A 20,233-nucleotide genomic window follows, 5' to 3' on the forward strand; every position below is an offset into this window, starting at 1 on the left:
CGTTCAAACCCATCCAAAGAGTTGATTTTTCAAATAGAGAAGTTTTTTAACTACTCTTCCATCCAACCATGTTCATTTTGGGGGCACGGGCGGGCATTGGTGGTCGTAAAGTGATTTACGACAAATTTTGGCAATCAACGTAGAAATCTTCAGTGAAATTCCTACGAGTCATATTTTTAAACGTTGCTTTTGAGTGTCTTTAAACGGTTCTTAAACACTTTTATATGCGCCCCTTAACCACTCTCCATCCCAACCCATATTCATGGACTCGGGTTCAAAACCCTCGGACTTTCCTAGTCTATTGTCGATTTCACATTCGCAAAGCAAACCGTATACTTTCTTCCCATATCTCGTCCCAAGAATTTTTTGCTCGAAAAATCCTTTGATTAGCGGGTTACAAGTTACGGACATCGCTCCGATGCAATTCTTGTAAACCCTCGATTGGGACATCCATCGAATTTCTCAATTGCTAATGTTATTGTTGTGCTTGTAATCGTTATTGTTTCTACCTTCTTCTAGGGCTTGAACATCATATTTTTGGACGCGCCTGTGGGGACAAGGTTTTCTTACTCGACCACCACGGACGGTTACAACGTGGATGACTACTCATTTGTGGCGCACAGCTATGAATTCTTGAGAAAGGTTTGGTTTATTTTGCCTACTTTCACGTTTTATATGTTGATATTTGTCGTATGAGGAGGTTTTTCTTGAGTTGGAAAATAATTCTTTCTTTTGTCCTACGCTTGCTATGGCACAGTGGTTGGTAAATCACACGCAATTCTTGGAGAATCAACTCTACGTCGGTACATGACAAACTCGGATCACCTCTTCAAAGGCATTCATGGCGACGGACCTTACGAACTTTTCCCCCTACTGACCGCAGTAGGCCGCCTCTTTCCAGCTGCTTCTTCATCCTTCACTCCTTCCTCCCAACTTCCACTTCCACGATGGCCCGCTCCACTTTCCATCAGCTCCTTACTAGCTTATCCTGCGACATCAACTGAAACTGTTGTTGTCTTCCCCATCACTCTGTATCCTGATCAGGGAAAGTGCTTTAATAGCCTTATCAGATGCGACCTTACCCGCAGCTTTGACAGATTCCGACCATCTCCCAACCTACTTCAAACTACTTCCTCAATAGCATCTATGATACTAAAGCTGCGATAACCTGCTTGCCATCTACTCTCTCACGTTCTGAGCCATCTCTTATGTTTTGATCCACCTGCTTCTTCAACACTGCCAGCAGCTTCTTCAACACAGCCAGCTGCTTCTTTCTCAGTTCTGCTAATGGACGACTCCGATGATGCTGCGACCCGCCTTGCAAACATCTGTAAACAGCTAGATAAATTAATGACAAAAAAGGATAAGGCAAATATCTCGGAGGAAGTTATTGAATCATCACCTACAACCCTAGTTGGCAAACTATATAACAATCCTTCTATGAATTTTACTGCCTTCCAAACAGCCCTGAAAAAGGCTTGGTGGACGGATAGGGTTACCATTACGCCGCAGGAGAATGGACTTTACAGTTTTGCCTTTAATGTGGAACAAGAAATGGAGTGGATTTTAGCAGCTGGACCTTGGTCCTTTGCCAACCATTTGCTGTTGCTACAGAAGAGCAATCCTCATACTCCACCCCTAGGCTACGAGTTTAAAACCTGTGCATTTTGGATCCATATTTTCAGATTACCCCTGGGATGGCAGACTCATAGCATCGTGGAACGCATAATGGGCAATGTGGGGCAGGTTCTCCAGGTTAAATTGGAGCCTCGATCACCCTCATCTCCTCTCACAATCAAGGCTCGAGTTGTTCTTTCTCTCGATGCAGAACTTCAAGTCGGCATACTAGCTAACTATCATGGTCTACATCGCTAGTTGGATTTTAAATATGAGCATCTTCCGATATATTGGTGCTCCTGTGGTCACATAGGGCATTACGCCTCCTTCTGTCCATTTATCCCATATGACGAGGACCCTTTTTCCAACTTCACAAGCAGTTGCCATGGAAGTTGGATGAAGGTTGAATCAGACGACCATGGTCCCTTTTGGAGAGCCTTTTATAATATCCAGCAGGCATCATCTCAACCAGCTCAGCCAGTGAGGTTTCAATCATCTTCAGATTTAATGTTTCCATAGCTAGCAGGTCCCAATAACACTGATGAGCAGGTAGAGTCTGCAACCAGCATCACTAGTACTCCTATACAGCAACATTCTAGGCCCCGAGCTCTAGTTCCGACGCAGCTATACACCTAATTCCCCTACCAGCTCACCCCCTATATATTGAACATCATATAACCCCTTATCCTGCACTTTCTAAGATCAGTACAGCCCTAGCCACACCATCTGATTATCCCTCTACTTCACTTTCGCCTCACTCACTGCCTGGCTTTCTTGCCATCTCATCGGTAGCTGAGCTCCCATCCATATGCCATCCTATAACAGTGAAGAAACCTACTAGGAAATAGAAAAGGAAGAGTCTTGCAGGTGCCTCCTCCGAAAAACCTCGCATTATGCTCCCTATGGTGCTGCTCACTTCCCCGGTTTTCTAGTGGATCAGTCTCACTTGACCGACACTCCTATTACTCATGAGGTGGAATTCTCACGGCCTTTGGTAGCTAGCCTGTGACGCCCTAGGATTTCTATGAGCTCAAGATGAGGAATTAAGTGAGGTGGGGCCCATTCTTACCTCTTTCTTCTTGGTCAAAGGCGACAGCAACACACTCTCTCTCTCTCTTCCACGTTCACTCCTCTGCTGCCTCCTCTTCATTTTCCTTCTTCCGCTCCTTCGCTTCTTGTGTAAAAAGCTGAGTGACGCCGGTCCTGCTGTCACCGCCACTTCCTCTTCTTCCTCACCACTTCATCGCATCGCCAACTACCTCCCTTCACCACCTGCAACTGCCACAACCCAGTCCCGAGGCCGAATCCCCTGTTTTTGCAACTGCTGTGTGCTGCTGCTTCTGCTTGGCTTTGGCTGCTGCTGCAACCTCTGTTCTGCGTCACCACTGCCCCGGCGACCTCCTTACGCCTCCAGTTACCATCCCTGACCGCCTCAAGCCGGCTGAGCAACCCTGAAGCTGTGAAACAGCTCTGCAAGCCCGACGCCCCTGTTTCGGCGTCCCTGAGCTGCAGATTCTGTCCCAACCTTTCCAAGCCAACTTCGCCGTTCGCCAACCACTTGCAGCGACCACCTCAAGCCTCCGTCGTCGGCCAAGTTCGCGGGTAACTGGCCGTTGCACGTTTGGACCCCAGAATAGCTCTGGCCAGCTTGCTCTGCACCAAGTCCCCTATTTTTGGCCTGCTACAGCTTCTGTTTGCTGCTGCCCGAGCTCCCTTCGGCCACCGTGAGCAGCTATCACCTCCCGTGATACCCCTTGAGGCTCCCACAAACCTCCAGCCTTGTGCTACCAGCCGTAGGTTGCCAAAAGAGCCGCCTCAGCCCCATTCGAAGTGCCCCTGCTCGCATGTTCTGTTTCGCCCAGGTGCCCTGTTCGCGGGGCTAGCGAGCCTGGCCGTGAGCCGGGACAGTGTGCCGAGTGGGTCGGCCAAGTGGGCCAAGAGCCCGGGCCGTGAGCTAGGGTCATGGGCCAAGTTGGCCGAGAATTTTGGCCCGTGCGACCGAGGATGTGGGCCGAGCAGCCAAGTTTGTGGGCCAAAAATCTCGGCGACGCCCGATGTTCGTGTCAAGGAATTCCCGTGGATCATCGTTGGTCTCGCCTCGAGTAATTGACGGTGAGTCAACCTCTAATCTTTGGTTAGGTCGTTAATTTCATTTGAATTAGTTTAATTAGATTACTAGGGTATTTAAGTAGATTAATTAGGGCCGATTTAGGCTAGAGATTCGGTTTAGGTTAAATGGCCCTAATTAGTTAGGTTAATCAGATCGTGGCTCGTTGGGATTGAATAATTGATTGATTAATTGGGCTTGCTTGATCGCGAGCGAACAATATGTCAAGGATGAGTGTATGATTGATTGATGATTTGGATTTAATTATGTACGATTGAATTGAATGTTCGCCATTGAATTATGTGTCTACGCTCGATTATAATCTATATAACTTAATTGATGAAATACCTTGGCGGATGCCTAGTCAAATTGATTGATTGGTTGGAGTTTGATCACTCGGTTTATGGATGCGAAGTCGCATGGATAACATGTGCATTTGTGTGATTACTCAAGAAGTCTTGCTGTGTGAGCATATCGCGTGAGCATTTGACTAAATGCGAATTATAAACCGGCTACCTTTTGAGTATGCTTGAGTGGTACACGATGGATTATTCCCGACAAGTTTGTACCGTGCCGGTCATACGGAACCATACGACTTGTCGGATGCCCGTCGATCCGTGTCCGTGCAGGTGCCGGTCGTACGGATCACATGGATTGTCGGATGCCGGTCATGACTTGTGACGAATCGAAACCCCTACAGGAATTCCCGATAGTGCTGTGTCGTGTCGATCGTACGAATCACACGGGCTATTATATGTCGTCGCCGAAAGTAAGGGACGAAACCTGGTCTGCCCGGTAGACACTTTCAATCGTAGTGTAAAGTCATACCGGTCGGGTGCAATTGGGCCAAATGGCCGTTAATAATCGGACCACATGTGGTGTCTACGCCTGCAATTAATGTGATATCTATGGATTGTTATGTGTGGCATATATGTCGAGTATTGCATACTGTGTGATTTTCAATGAGCCGCATATGATTGGGTTATTTGTATATCAATATGTGATTGATCGACAGGACCCTTCGGACGAATCAACACCATAGCCGGGCTTAGGCGTTGATTCACCGAGATTTATATCTCACACTATCGTTGTTAAACCATTTTCGGATTCTGAGTGGTGAAGCTAGTAGTTCTTCGAAAAGGCGATAAGGATGAGAGTGATGTAGCCCTAATTGGAGTAGATACGAAGTTGATCCTACCCCGCTCCGAAGTAAGGGGCTGATTAACGAGTCATCTCGGTTGACTTATGATGTGACTGTAAATAAATTCATGCTTTTGAATTCATGTGTTTTCCTGCTTGCCTATCCCTGTCTTATACTTTTGTCTGGGAATATTGTACATTTCCGTATGCGTAGTTAATCTCATGGTTGATAGTGTGCACGGGACGCTATCCTTTTAACCCGAGAGACGAGAAGCGAGGAATGCCGCCTGCTCAAGGATTGGGGCGTAACATAGCCCTAATAAGCTACTAAGCCTTGCATGACTATTTTGTGTTGGAATTGTCAAGGGTAGGGCAATCCCTTTATGGTTCGAGAGCTTCGGGCTTTGGTAGCCCGAGATAGGCCTAATATGGTTTTTCTCATGGAAGCAAAGCAATAAAATACGGTTCTATCTCGTCACGGGAGAAGACTTCATTTTTTGAATGGATTTACTATGGCCCCCCTGGCCGGGCGGGAGGGTTTGCGGTTTTTTGGTCGGATACGGCCACTGTACATATTATATCCGCATCCAATATGTATATTCATCTTGCTTATGTGGATCATGACAGCCAATTGACTATGGAGATCACTTTTGTACATGCCCCCAACTCTTTCTCAGCTCGTTTAATGCTCTGGAAAGAAATAGAATGAATCCAGGAATCAGTCCAACTTCCACGGCTTTGTGTGGGTGATTTTAATGAAATACTATATGGCTGGGAAAAGGTTGGAGGCCGCGCTCCGGAGAACTTTCTTCTGTCTGCTTTTCGAAACTTCATCACGGCTTGTTCCCTTATGAGGGCATAGTACCAGGGACGTCTGTACACATGGTCAAACAACCGGAATGGACCGGAACTCATAAAAGAAAAACTTGATTAGGCTTTTTGTTCCCTCGACTGATGCCTCCAATGCTTATAGGCTGAAGTTTATGTGCTTCTTGCAGTAGGCTCAGACCATAGCCCTCTACTCATTAATCTCTTGCCACCTCCAGGACCTTGCTTTTGCCAGTTCAAGAACGAGGCCTTTTGGAATGATGACCCAGATTGTATTTGTGTAGTGCAACAGGCTTAGCAAGCCTGCTCTTCTGCCCTAGAGTCTTGCCCGCTTAAACTTCAGCGCACTGCTTATCAACTTGCCCGATGGAGCCGATCTCGATTTCCTAATGCTCATCTCGCCATTGGTAGCTTAAGGAGGAACAACATCTCACTAACCAGGCTGATGGCACCCCTAAGGCACTAGCTCGAGTTGCTTATATCAAGGGTGGGTTAGATGAATTGTAGCGTCGGGAAGAGCAATATTGGGGCTTACGCTCAAGGATTCAGAGGCTTGCATTTAGGGACCGAAATACTCATTTTTTCCATGCCACGATAATTCAACGGAGACACTGCAACCAACTTTCTATCATAAAAACCGCTACTGGTACTTGGATTTGAGATACGCTGCAGCTTGAGGCTTATATCCATTCCTTCTTCAGCGATGTATATCAAACTTGAGGTTCTTGCCGATATAACCCTATTCTCACGTATTGCCCTGCGGTTATTACTAACTCTATGAACTGTTCATTACTTCAGCCCACTACCTTGGAAGAGATCCAAGCAGCCGTTTTTCAATTAGGTAAATCCAAGGCACCTAGTCTTGATTGTTTGAGTGATCATTTCTATCATCATCATTGGGAGACGATTTAGCAAGACATCCTTGCCATGGTAAATACTTTTCTTGATATAGGTGTCCTACCGGAGCATTTAAACCGAACTCACATCATATCGATTCCTAAGGTGCCACATCCCGAGAGCTTGGACCAATATCGCCCTTCAGCCTATGCAACTTTTCCTACAAATTATGCTCCAAGGTGCTTGTAAATGGGTGGGATAAGTATACCGTAAGTGCCATAACTTACGTATAGCGTTCACTTGAGTACCATAACTTTTAAAACATTCACTTAAGTGCCATAACTTTAAAAAATCGTTCACTTGAATGTCATGTCGGAGCAAAATCGTTCACTTGAGTGCTACATCAACTTTTTCGGCGTGCCACGTCAGCCTTCCGACGAGCCACGTCGGCTTTCCCACTGCCACATCGGCTTTTCCGGCGTCCACATCAACATAGCACTCAAGTGAAAGATTTTTAAAAGTTACGACACTCAAGTGAACGTTTTGAAAGTTATGACACTCAAGTGAACGCCGTACAAAAGTAAAAGCACTTCTAGTGTACTTCTCCTTAAATCGGTTAAAGCCTCTTTTGCCTAAAATAGTGGCCTCGGAGCAGAGTGCCTCATCCATCGGTCACCAGATTCAGAATAACATCCTTGTTGTGCAGGAGGTGCTCCACCAATTTTGGGTACGTCATAGGATGAAAAAATTCCAAGCTATACTAAAATTGGATATGTCTAAGGCCTATAAGAGTGTTAAATGGGATTTTCTAGAGGGCTGTCTACTCACTATGGGCTTCTCCTCTTGATGGATTTATTGGATTATGGAATGCGTTCATACAGCCACTTTCATTATTAAATTAAATGGCATTCCGCTCCCTTACTTCCAACCAACAAGAGGCTTGCGCCAAGGAGATCCACTTTCACCATATCTTTTCATCTTGGTATCTAACATCCTTTCTTCTATGTTAACTCAAGCGGTATAGGATGGTAGTTTCACAAGCATTACCTTCAATCGCCATTGTCTAACTCTTTCGCATCTCCTATTCGCTGATGATGCTATATTCTTCCTAGATGGGAAACTCTCTGAGTGCCAGAGTTTGGTTCATATCTTGAATCAATATTGCTACGTGTCGGTCCAAGAGATCAACCTCAATAAATCGGGCATTTTCTTTTGCTTGGGCTGCCCTCTATCCCTACGTTCTACATTGGCTCTTGAATTACGAGTCCCGAAGATTACTCAAACAGGGAAGTACTTGGGCTTGCCTTCGGACCGGGGCCGGACTAAAAAATAGCTTTTCTCTTGGATATTGGCCAGAGTCCATAGCAAGCTTGACGGATGGAAAGAAAAATTATTCTTGATGGCTGGAAAGGAAATATTAATTAAAGCAGTCATTCAAGCCATACCTTAGTATGCCATGACAATTTTCAAAATTCCGTTTTCAATGTGCCGAGCCATCCAGAGACGGATCAGCCTTTTTTGGTGGAAAAACAGCAACGCCAAATCTAGCCTTCATTGGAAAAGCTGGGATCTCCTTGCTCGGACTAAGAAAGAGGGAGGATTGGGGTTTCGAGATCTTATTCACTTTAATAAGGCAATGTTAGGTAAAACCGCATGGCGGCTGCACTCGGCTTCTTCCAACTTATGGGCAACTTTATTTAAAGGTTTATACTTTCCTCAGACATCCTTTTGGGAGACAGGTAAGGGTAGCCACCCTTCATAGGGTTGGCAAAGCATCCTCGCGGGTCGGCACCAAATAACCTCCCATGTCCGTTGGCAAGTCGGTAATGGCCAGCATATCCGCATCTATTCTAGCCGATGGTTACCCTCGGGTTTCATTCAGGGACAGGCGCATTCGGGAATCCCTTCTTTGGTTCGGCCCTTATTACTTCATTGGCATACTGGGATACTACCCTAATTTCATCTTTATTTCCTCCCGCAACTGCTGCTGAGATCCTCGCCATTCCCCTAAATCCACTACTGCCCGAAGATAAATAATCTAGACGTTATATCACACCAACCTCTATACAGTTAAGTCCTCCTACCAGCATTCCTACTCAGCCTCCCCGTGTCAACCATCGACTGTACCATCTTCTTCCTATTAACAACTCCCACTTTCTGATTTACTCTTTGGAAACTACCCATGCCCCCAAAAATCAAGCATTTTCTTTGGTGAGTTTCCTAGGATGCATTGCCTACTGCTGTGAACTTAATGAAGAGGAAAATCTTACCAGATTCTTCTTGCGCTATATGCCGTCAAGCTCTTGAAACCCTTGAGCATCTCCTGCTCCTATGTCCCTGGACAAAAAAAGTTTCGCAGGATCAGCAAATTAATCTAAAAATTATCCCACAAACCATCACAAGAATTGAAGACAGGCTTTTACAGATGTTGTCTAGCCACTCTCAGTCACCTCGTCCTTCTAACGCTCTCATTGCCCACACCGTTTGGCCAATTTGGAAGGCACAGAACCAATTCATTTTCTGATAGCAGCCTCCCATTCAATGGCATGTTCTATAAGCAGCAAACGCAAAAAATCTCAGCTTCTTGCGATGGAACCCTCAAGCTACTCGGGTGAATGACAGATAGAGTAATCCAATGAATAATGGAGAGAAGTGTGCTGATTGACCTATTTTGTGGAATTCCCCTCGAGCAGAAACAAGGAAACTGAATGTGGATGGATCACTCGTTCCAGGCGAGAAAACTGGCACGATGGCTGGCCTCCTACGAAATTCACAAGGCCGTTGTTTGAATGGATTCGCCCTAACAGTAGCTACTTCAGATCTAGAGCAAATTGAGGATATTGCCTGCCACGAGGCCCTTCGTCTATGCATTGACCGCGGACTTCATGATCCAGTTGTTGTCGAATCCGATAGTAGTATTGTGGTTGCTACTCTTCGACATCTTCAATGATCGCCATCCTCCATCAATGATGCCCTCTCTCTTCAGACCTCGTGCACGTCGTCTCCTCTTTTGTAGGAATGTATTCTGCTGTTGGATCGGGTTATGGGCTCAGTGCCTTTTTGGCAATGCCCACTTACTGCAAACTAGGCAGCACAGAGGTTGGGCCAAGCCTAATAGCACGACATTCTACCTTGCAACTGGTTCTTGTACCCACTCCCTGTACTTAAGGTCCTCCTATGCTCGGAGGCCCACTTCTCTTATAACTTGACTTAACATTTGTTTCTAATAAAATGGGCCTTTGATTAAAAAAAAAAAACTCTACGTCGGTGGCTCTTCTTATTTGGGAATGCATGTTTCTATGTTCATGCAAACGATTTTGGACAGTAAGTCATCAATTAAAATCCTTCATTTGCTTTCTATAAGGCGTCGCCAATTGTTCCTAAATTAGTCTAGTGATGGAACTTGCTGACGTTACATTCCCGTTATTAAAAATTTGCTGAAGACGTTTTGTCGGGAAATTCGTCTTCGGTACGGACGCATTCAATGCCGGATGGATGAACTTCAAGGGATTCACTGCCCTTTCCCAAGTGCGATTCTAGTAATATGCAACAATATTCACGATCTTCTTTTGCCTCATTGTGACTCCAATCCGTGTCCAGTCGAGTAATCCTAATTACGAACTAAACGACTTACCTTATTTTGATCGTTGGTTCACTGCCCGGGGGAATCCTTTTCTTCATCTTCATCTCCATCTCAACTTAAATCCCACAATTACGAACCAAAATGCACAAGATCTAAAACACCGACAATGCATAACCTTTAACTCGTGAATGCTCAACAGCCATGGTTGAGTTCAACGAAGCAGGAGTGGCCACGGCCTTGAGCTCAAAGGAGCTCATAAGCTCGAGTAGCCATAGTTGCAAGCTTCACGAAACTCTCTTGCCCATAGCCAAGCTCGACGAAAATTTAGGAGTAAATCAGCTTCTTTTGGCAAAGATAATCCGCAGGCGTTTATTGCTAATTTAGGCAATGTTGTTTCGTCTATGCTATGCAGGAATTGAGGCCGGGGACGAGCCAACTATCAGCGTGAAGGTTAGCATCTTTGCCAACTTCATTTCAATCCCTAAAAGTTGATTGACTGATTAAAGCACTTGGACTATATTTATTTCAATCTTCATGAAAGCTAACTCCCATCTTTGTAGTGGTGAAACAATAGGGATTCTTAATGAGCAACCCCGTGACGGATTCATTCGTAGATGGAGACTCGAGAGCCGAATACGCTAATCGGTTGACACTCATTTCAGACCAGCTTTACGAGGTAAAGACATGTCGCTTCATAGCTGCTCATCGACGAAGTTAATCACAGGCTCGAGCCTAGTATGAACCTTTTTGTGCTAAAGCTGATACTAACCGGGTTTGCAATGTCGTGATCCAAGCATCCAAAACAAACTGCAATGGCGACTTTGTGAACGTTGTTGGTGATGATGGTCTTCAATGCGCCGTGGATTTAAATGCCATCAACGAGGTATCGCACAAACCTTCAAAAAAAAAAAAAATTGCGAAACAAATGACTTGTCCATGCTATGTGGAAATCATGTGATTTACCCAAAACTCTGTGGTGAATCTTGTGATTTGCAGCTAACCAGCAAAATCGAGACGGTCCACGTTCTGAAGCCGGATTGCAGCAACACCCTGCCCCGACCCACAAGACAATGCTTCCCTAAGAAGATATCTCCGAGAAAATGCCACAGCCGAATCCACGGACCATCCACTCAATGGTCCCGCAGTCTAGTGTCACATCTACTCTCTCTCTCTCTCTCTCTCTCTCTCTCTCTCTCTCTCTCTCTCTCTCTCTCTCTTCAATTGGTGAACTTGAGAATGTCGGGTTCTTGTTCATATTGGCTGAAATCCATTTTCAGATCCTGTTTCTGGTCAAAGATATAGTGCAGTCACCTTTCCTATTCTTTCTCCAGATTTCGCTACTAATAAAGATGTTCACTTCTTAAAATATCTCATATATGTAGGCAGGAACAGGAAAGACTTTCCATTTTCAATATGGAACAATCGAATCCTTAACAGGAATGCCGATACCTTGATTTGAACAATTATGCTAATGTGAAGACTCCGACCATTTATCGCATCGGTAGATGAAGTAATCGGGGTTTAGTCAACATTTGCTGCAGAGGTTGTTCCCTCTCCGGACTTACTTCAAGGAAAGATAGGATTGGGCAATTCCGCCGGTTTTGGAGCTTACCAACTTATTATGAAAAGGGGAACGGGATTCACAATCACGAATAGTACCACCAATATCATCTTCTGGGGGATAAAGAAAAAGTCTAAGCTCGAATTCTGCGAACCACCGGATTTGGATCCCGCTAAGTTGAAAGACATGAGACATACTTTCTTCTTATGAAAAAAACTATCAATCATCCTATGATTGATATGGATGCATGCAAACTTCTCGTACCACGAAAGAGAGGTCCTCCTTATGATGCTATGGACAGCTGCTTGAAATTCAAGTGTCGCGACCCTCCTTTTAGAATGCGCGAAGTTGAGCGAAGGTTAACGAGCCGCGCTTCCGACCCAGTTGACGGTGGATCTTGGCGCGCGGGTCCCTCCCAAGACCCGTTACTTGAATCGCGATGTGAAGAAAATTTTATCGGGGTTGACCTTAGTGTGGTCGGGTGACATGTGCATAGTGTACATGTATATGGAGTCGCCACCGATCAATTTTTGGAGGGTATGATCGGGAACCTTATCGAGCGGTTGGGAGAAACCATTCGATTTTGCGAAAACCAAAGATTTGGGTCCGGGGACTTGGTTACGCCGAGATTTACATCGACACCTTTTCGATTACCGAAGTTGAGTGATTTTCTAACCTAAGAATTCATGCAGATGGAATTTTGGGTGAGGTAGGTTCTAACAATCTAGGGTATCATGAAGACGGGAATTTCTACCCTATCGGTCACAATTAAGAATTTAAATGCGCAATCAAAGTAAATGAATCAATCAATCAAGAAAGACATGGCATGACTAATACGGCCCTATTGGCCCATAGAAAAATCCAATTAAGTGTCGGGATGGTTTGGGAAAATTTTGGGGCGAAAGGCCCAGAAAGGTAAAATGGTTATTTTTGAGGGTTCGAGACCCAAAAATCACAAAATAGGGTCGATTGAATGTGGCCATTTCCCATTTTCTGTGATTTTTCAGAATTTTTGGGATTTTTCTAATTTTTTTGGGGATTTTTTATTTATTTTCTAAAAGTCGGGAATTTTTCGGATCGATATGAATCGACCCTCGGAACTTCAAAAATTATTGATCCGGACTATAAGAGTCTCGAATCGATCTAAACATTTTTTAGAAATTTTTTGGAAAAATCTGGGAATTTTTATGGATTTTCTATGAATTTTACTTTTTTTTGGATTTTTTTTGGAAATTTTTATGAATTTTTTATTAATTTTTTCGAACCAGGTCAAACCGGTCAACGACCGGTCAACCCGGCCCAAACCCGCTCGCGAACCGCTCTACACAAAAACGGCACCGGATCCATTTTCATTTGATTTTTTTATTTTCTAAACAATTATCCTAATATTTGAAAATATAAAAATAAAAAAGGACTATTGAGATCAATCCCGGATTTGATCTCGGCCGTCGACTTGCCCTTATACAAAATGACGACGCTTCATGCACAGCCACTCTAAACGACGCCGCATCAAATAAACGAACGAACGGCCACGATTAGCTCTGGACTTAATGCGGATCGTCCGCTCACTCTAGACTAAAACGACGCCGCATTGATCAAAGCATGAATGGCCTTGATTAAACATAAGACTAGATCCGAGCCGTTCATTTTTATAAAGCCTAAAACGACGTCGCTTTTGAATTATTTTTCTATATCTAATAAATGGAATATTAGAAAATCCAAAAAATCAAATCCAACAAATGAGAATCAAACTCATCTAATTATCTCGGCCGTTAGATCAAGGCCGAGTTAGCTCGCTCGCGCTAACGGCCGAGGCGACTAGGCGACACAATGGACCAACCAACAAGCCACACCTAAGCCTTTGACCTGTTGACCTGCCACGTCGACTTCGTCTTCTTCCTCGTGACGACGACGCAACGGACGGCCGAGGCTTCCCGGCGAGATCCGACGGTGAAACCTCGGCTGATTGACCTCAAACCAAAGCCAATCGACTCGTCTCAATGTCCAGATTAACATATCTAAGAATCACGGGATTTCATCGACTAAATCACGAGTGTCGAGCTTCGCACAGAACGATATCTCGTAGTTCAATCACGCGATATAGAGCATAACTATTTAATCAGAGCTTAAAAAACATTTGAATCATGATTAGGATACTTACCTCGAGCTCCGATTGAGCCCACAATGGCTAGAATCAATCGGCCGAAGTTCGACCGGACCGAAGCGGGTTGGAGGTTCAACTCGAGGTAATCGCGCGAAATCAATGCAAAAACATGATGCGATGATGGTTAGTGAGGTGCGATGATGAAAACTCACACATCAATTGTAGAAATTGTGCTCGTAGAAGTGAGATGCCATGCGTGTACGGTAGAAGAATGTGAAGCTCGACTCACCTTTTTTTGAGATTGCAGGTTGATCTAAGTGGCGCGATCGCTTCCCGGCACCTGTGTGAAGCTCTCGGACTTGATCACCGGTCCCGATTTGGCCTGGATTGGCCGGCCGAGCGATGCACAACTCGAGCTTGAAGCTCCGGTGATGGCGTCGCACGAGAGCTCGCTTCTCTCTCTAACTCACTCACTCTCTCTCTATTCTGTTAAGTCTGGTGAGCACAATGAGCCTCCCCCATTCGCTAAGCTTCCCAATCCTTTTATACCAAGTTTTCAAAACTTGGCGCGCATGGGAAGAGCTCGCCAAGAACTCTTTCACGTGTACTCACGTGCCAAATGGTCGCCGGACAATGACGGAATCGGTTGGGATTCTGTCCAAGTCCGTTTGGCTCGCCGTTGAACCAAAACGAGCGCGAATTGCATTCTGATTTTAAAATGTTGACTTTCGCAGCACTGGGACTTTGACTGCTTCCTTCGCCGTGCTCGGGGACCATTAGTTGTGCCAGCTGGTGGCAATCGACATATCTTGGCCTGAGGAACAAAACCCTCACATCAATTGATCCAATTAGAACCAATTAGACTATCAATTTGATCATCAAAATCCAACCAAGAACTGCTCATTCACGCGAGTATTCTAAGGAAGACGACATTTGCTGGGACCGGTTCGACCGATCCGACCAGCTGTCAGACCGATCTGAACCGGTTCGGACATGCAATTTTCGAAATTATTTAAAATCCGTTGGGAATTTTCACAATTAAACCTCAAAAATGAACTTAGGGGCTTGAATTCTATCTAGAAATGTGTTTTTGCCCAAAAGTTCACTTCAATTTCTACAAAAACCCCCAAATTTTTCTAAAATTGCAAATTGTGGAAAAGTTCAATTGGACACCCAAATGGCCAAATTGGATTATGCTACCCCCGCCAATCGATTTAGAATATACGAAAACCTTAGGGTATGGTCCAATTTTGTTGTGTAAGTCCCTAGATTAAAAGTAATTTCAAATATTTATACTTCTAGGGACTTAATTGCAAAAAATTTTGGGAATTTTGCCCAATCTGTGCAATTCGTGCAATTGGGGGTGCAATTGATCAAATTGAAGCTACAAAGGATTGAAATTGAATGTCTTGACTCAAAATGTGCAAAAATTGCAAATAAAAAGACTCAATTTGTATTTTTTTATGCAAATTCAATTCTTGGTGTTACAAAGGAACACTCAAAATTGAATTCAATTTTCGATTTTTCTTGAAGTCAATATGAAAAGGGAATTAAAATAAAAATATGGAACATTTTTATATATTTTTGTGACCTCGGAAATTATTTTTCATGAATTTTCTTGTATTTTCCTATTTTCTGAAAATATTTAAAAATGTGAAAAATATGAAAAATTATTTTTTGTTCAAAATTGGTTCCTTATTGATGGCCAAGGCTACCAAACTTGATTTTTCAATTTTTTTTAATTTTTTATGAATTTTTGTGAATTCTCTAAAAATAAAACTAAATAAAACTTGATTAAAAATCAAGTGTCAACACCAAAGGGTAATAATGTCTCTATAAATTCAATTCCTCACCTCCCATCACACATAAGGGGACCAAGCTTTCCTTGAGCAATATGGGTAGGTAAAAGTCTTTTTGTCTTGTAAAGAATGGTGTAATCATTGGCTTTCAATGATAGTCGTTTCGTGCGAACGTAAGGAAATTCACTCGTAAGGTAAGGGAAGGAAGAGAAAGCCATGGGGTTTAAGCCAGCGCAAAGCCACCTAACATTCCTTTCTATCATTCGTTCCCAATGCAAATATCATATTGACTTTCTCTAGTCCTAATCCTAATCATAAACTGAACGACTCACCTTGTTTTGATCGATGGTTCATTGTCTCTTGTATCTATGACAGAAAATAGGTTAATTTTGAACATAAAATAGCGATACCTCGCTGGATACATCAGATCTGTCTAGGATTGGTATGAGTACATCCTGTCACAATGAATCAGGATCGGCATTTCTCTTTGCTGTGAGCACTCCCGGGCTAGTTTCTTCTTTTGATCTGCAAATTTGATGATCATAATTACAACCACATGCTCTGCTACATCTGGGCGAACCATAAAAGCGTCCAAGAAGCGCTTCATGTCTGACCGGTATCTATCTCTCTCTCCCTCGCTCTCCAACACTTTCAAACTTATCGCGTGGTGATCCAGTGTCCAACCTAAAATAACTGGAACCCGACGGTGCGCGTTGCCAAGCAGGGGACGAAGACCTGCTGGCCCTACTGCCACAGCACATTGGCTTACACGAAGGTCATCAGCAGCGTCGTCGATCATCACAAAACCCTCACCAACGTAAACATACGGGCGCTTATCTTTAGGTGCCGAAGGGCATTTTTTCCACGCCCTTCGGATTTCGAATCCCTCTATCACTTCTTCACTTCAATGGGTCTTGAAATTTGCCATTCTGGTGCAGTGGCCGCACATCGGTACTCAAGCATGGATAAACTATCTGAACCTGACTCTAGATGAGAGTTGGAGGGTGTGGTCTGTGGACGGCCAAACTGCAGGGTATGTCTTAGCAATTGCTCTTTATGTTTTTCTCAATTGGAAAGAGGAGAAAGAAAATAAACGAGCTCATTCCAACACTCGTGAGCTATTTGCCAGAAATAAGAATATCAAAGACAACCAGGATAACTGTCCAAAAAGTCATAAACCTATTATACGGCGGCCAATTTAGTCTTAAACCTTTCAATTATGTCAAATCAACAGTAAAACCTTTTGAAACTTTGCCAATTTAGTCGTAAACTCACTATTTGAATAATTGTGGAAAAAGATTACGTTAACAAGTTGTCAAAAAGTTCAAAACTAAATTGACGCAATTGAAAAGTTTACGATTGAATTGACTACTGTACAGTAGATTTAGGATTTTTTAAATAATTTTCTCAAGAAAACGAGCACACTCTCAAAGCAACTAATTTTTTGGGTACTTTCTTTCTCACTTTCGACCGTTAGGCACTCTGAGAAAATAGGTCTCGGTAAAGAAACTCACAAACTTAAGTCAGCCTCACTGACAAGACAAAACAGATGGAGGAATAGAATATATAAGACTTGCATGACAATGTAGGCCAATGGTGTACATTCAAAAGACAATAACATGATCATAGCTGAGATAACATTGAATTCGAGCTAGTTACACCTACAGTGGCCGCGAACTTGACGATGACCACAACATAGTCAAACATTTTGTAACACCAATGGTAGGAATCGTCACCAAAAAGAAGAAGCCAACTTCCTGGTCTTAATTTGAATGCCCTCAAAGTAAGGACAAAGGGGAAAGGCAATCCTACATTACAAAGAGACTTCACTGACAAACAGATGCCAATGCAGAAAACAGGAATAAAGATCTCTTGAAGTGAACTTCAGACAATTTCCAAATCTAATCCTTAGGTGTCACGCTCCGATCCCCGGGCACGCAGAAACCCTACCAAACGCCTCGAGTCATTCAATGGCGACGTCCTAGACGCATCGTCGACCCATTCATTTTATCTTTTGATTAAGCACATGTTGAACATTATACTTCTCCAGACAATAATTAAAACAATAGGGATAGACAATAGGCAACCAACAACCAACAACCAATATCAGCAAAAGATCATTTTATTTATATATCTTCATTAACCCCGAGAAGCGAAACATCTTTAAGCCCACCTCAAGGCTGCTTCCTACGACTACCAAAAAGATACCGGGTCGGGGTAGGGTCAACACTACTTCCACGAACTCCAAAAAGAGGGGCCAATGTCATCCTCCTCAACTCTAACAAAAAGGTCTCCACAACCACGTCCACTCAAAGATAATAGCTGGTGGGGTCTTAGGGTTCTCCTCCAGGTCAAGCTCCGGGTCCTCTACTTCCCCATCCGGGGTGTCGATATCCATTGGATCCCGGACTTGGATCTTTGGGGTCGTAGTCGAGGGTCTGTCAATCCCGTGAATTGGCCCGAAGAGGAGATCCTCATGATGGATAAATTAGGCCTTGAAGCGATGAGGTACTAGATACCCTAATCCCTCCTCAACTTAGAGGGTCGTCATGTGGTGCTCCCAAACTCTGTCCAACCCTGAGATCGGATGGGATGTGACATCAACGGACTGGTCAAGAGGTATCCCGAATCGTATTGTCCGAGTCTCCATCACTAAGGTCCTGAAAAAGGTTAACAACAACGAGTGAGATATAAAATCTTTGTAAGTCAACGCCCTAAGTCCGGGTAGAGTGCCGATTCGCTCAAGGTGGCCTAAACATGCGGGACAACGTCAATAATCGATCAATAGTTCGCGACTCTAGTGAAACTTTAATTACCACATGAGCAGGCACTTAACTCAACCAGTCAACTATCAACCACATGCACACTTACCCCGCCTTGGCACATACACTATATAGTACTCAACATGGCATTCCAACCACACACAAACCAAGGCACACAACTAGAACATCCGGCACGGAATTTCATGGGTAATGCATCACACGTGCTCTTGTTATTAACGGCCCCTCGAGCATAGCACACTAGGTAGTTGGTGCTTTTCCCGCATGACGGGACATCGTCCCGCCTCGTCGGGCACGGCAATTAATAAGCCATGTGGTTCCAAGTACCATCGGCATGGACCGATAATCGGGCATTCATGTAAGGTGCGTCGACCCGCAACTTGCCGCGACCGACATCTAATAAGCCATATGGTTCTAAATACCCTCGGCACAAACATATCAAGCTCGACCCCAAGTACCCTCGGGTGACGGTAACCATCATGTGATCACACGAGCACACCAAACAATCATGCCGGTTCATATTTTTTTAATTAGCCCAATGCAAACGTGATCGTGGTCACAATTTCAAATGGTAGTAACTTTTCTACTTGAACATACAACTCAAAGATCCATACGTGGTCACAGGAATGTACACTTTCCGTCGAACTTGGCATTCCAAAATAGGTGGTTATTTACCATATATATGCAATCAAGGACATACAACAATCACCAAATCATCACCCTATAATAATAAATAATAATTATTATTTAATAAAAATAATTATTTAACCCGACCATGGTTAATTAACCCAACCATGATTAAAATAAATCAACTACGGTTAACTAACCCGACTACGGTTAATTAACTCAACCATGATTAATTAATTAAAGTAACTATGATTAATCTAATCTAACCATGATTAAATTAAAGTAACTATGGTTACTCCAACCTAACCTAACCATAGTCAATTAACTAATCCAACCATCATTAATCTAACTCAACTATAGTTAAACTAAATTAATTCAACCCTAAACATAATTAACAGTCTAATCGGAGATTAGTGAGTTAACTCACAACAAACAATTGGCCATGATGGCGATGGCGACGACGACGGTCGGGCGCGCGACGACAACGGCTAGGGACGACTCAGCTGCTCGCGGTGGCGACGGCTTGCGGACGATCACAAGCTCGTGATAACAATGACGCGGGCGGCTTGGCTAGAGGGTGTAGGTGGCGGAGGGCACACGGGCTACTCCACTAGGGTTCGGGTCGGCACGGCAAGCGGACGGCAGCCTATAGCGGTGATGGGTGCTCCGTCGGCTTGGTGGGCTCGTGGTTAGAGGTGGCAACAAGCGGCACGGCGGAGGGAGCTTGCGAGCGGCTATGGGTTGTGGGTCTCGAGAGGTGGACGAAGCTTAGGGGCGATGGAGGGCGGCGGCTCGCAAGGGGCCCGAGTGACGAGTGGTGGGTTGCACGGAGGAGGCTTGAGGGCGGTGCTCGGGTTGGTGACCCACGGGCTAGCGACTCTCGGGCTAGTAGCGATCGGCAATTGGCTCGACTTGCGGGGTGAGGTGGCCAATGGGTGCTTGGGGGGTGGCGCCGGTCGTGGGCGAGGGGGTGGATAGCTCGGGTTGCTCGATGAGAGGCGACACTACACGGTGGTGAGCGGCGACGAGAACCAGCGTGGCTTGAGGCAACCGATGAACGGCGACTGCGGCTGCAAGGGACAGCCGGCGACGAGAGGAGGAGGAGGTGGCGGTGAGGTGGTGGTGGGGGTGGTTGCTGAAAAAGAAAAGAGAAGGGAGAGAGGGGGGGTCGACCGTGGGGTAGGGGTGAGGGAGAGAGAGAGAGAGAAAAGAGAGCGAGAAGTGAGAGATGGGATGTGAGTTGAAAGGCA

At 44.6% G+C, this 20,233-nt stretch overlaps 1 pseudogene; it reads left to right on the forward strand.

Annotated features, from left to right (window-relative positions):
- The first annotated feature begins 224 nt into the window (after positions 1 to 224).
- Positions 225 to 16,801, forward strand: LOC115728455 (annotated as a pseudogene).
- The last annotated feature ends 3,432 nt before the right edge of the window (positions 16,802 to 20,233 follow it).

The sequence above is a fragment of the Rhodamnia argentea genome, chromosome 2, assembly GCF_020921035.1.
Source record: "Rhodamnia argentea isolate NSW1041297 chromosome 2, ASM2092103v1, whole genome shotgun sequence".
Taxonomy (NCBI): domain Eukaryota; kingdom Viridiplantae; phylum Streptophyta; class Magnoliopsida; order Myrtales; family Myrtaceae; genus Rhodamnia; species Rhodamnia argentea.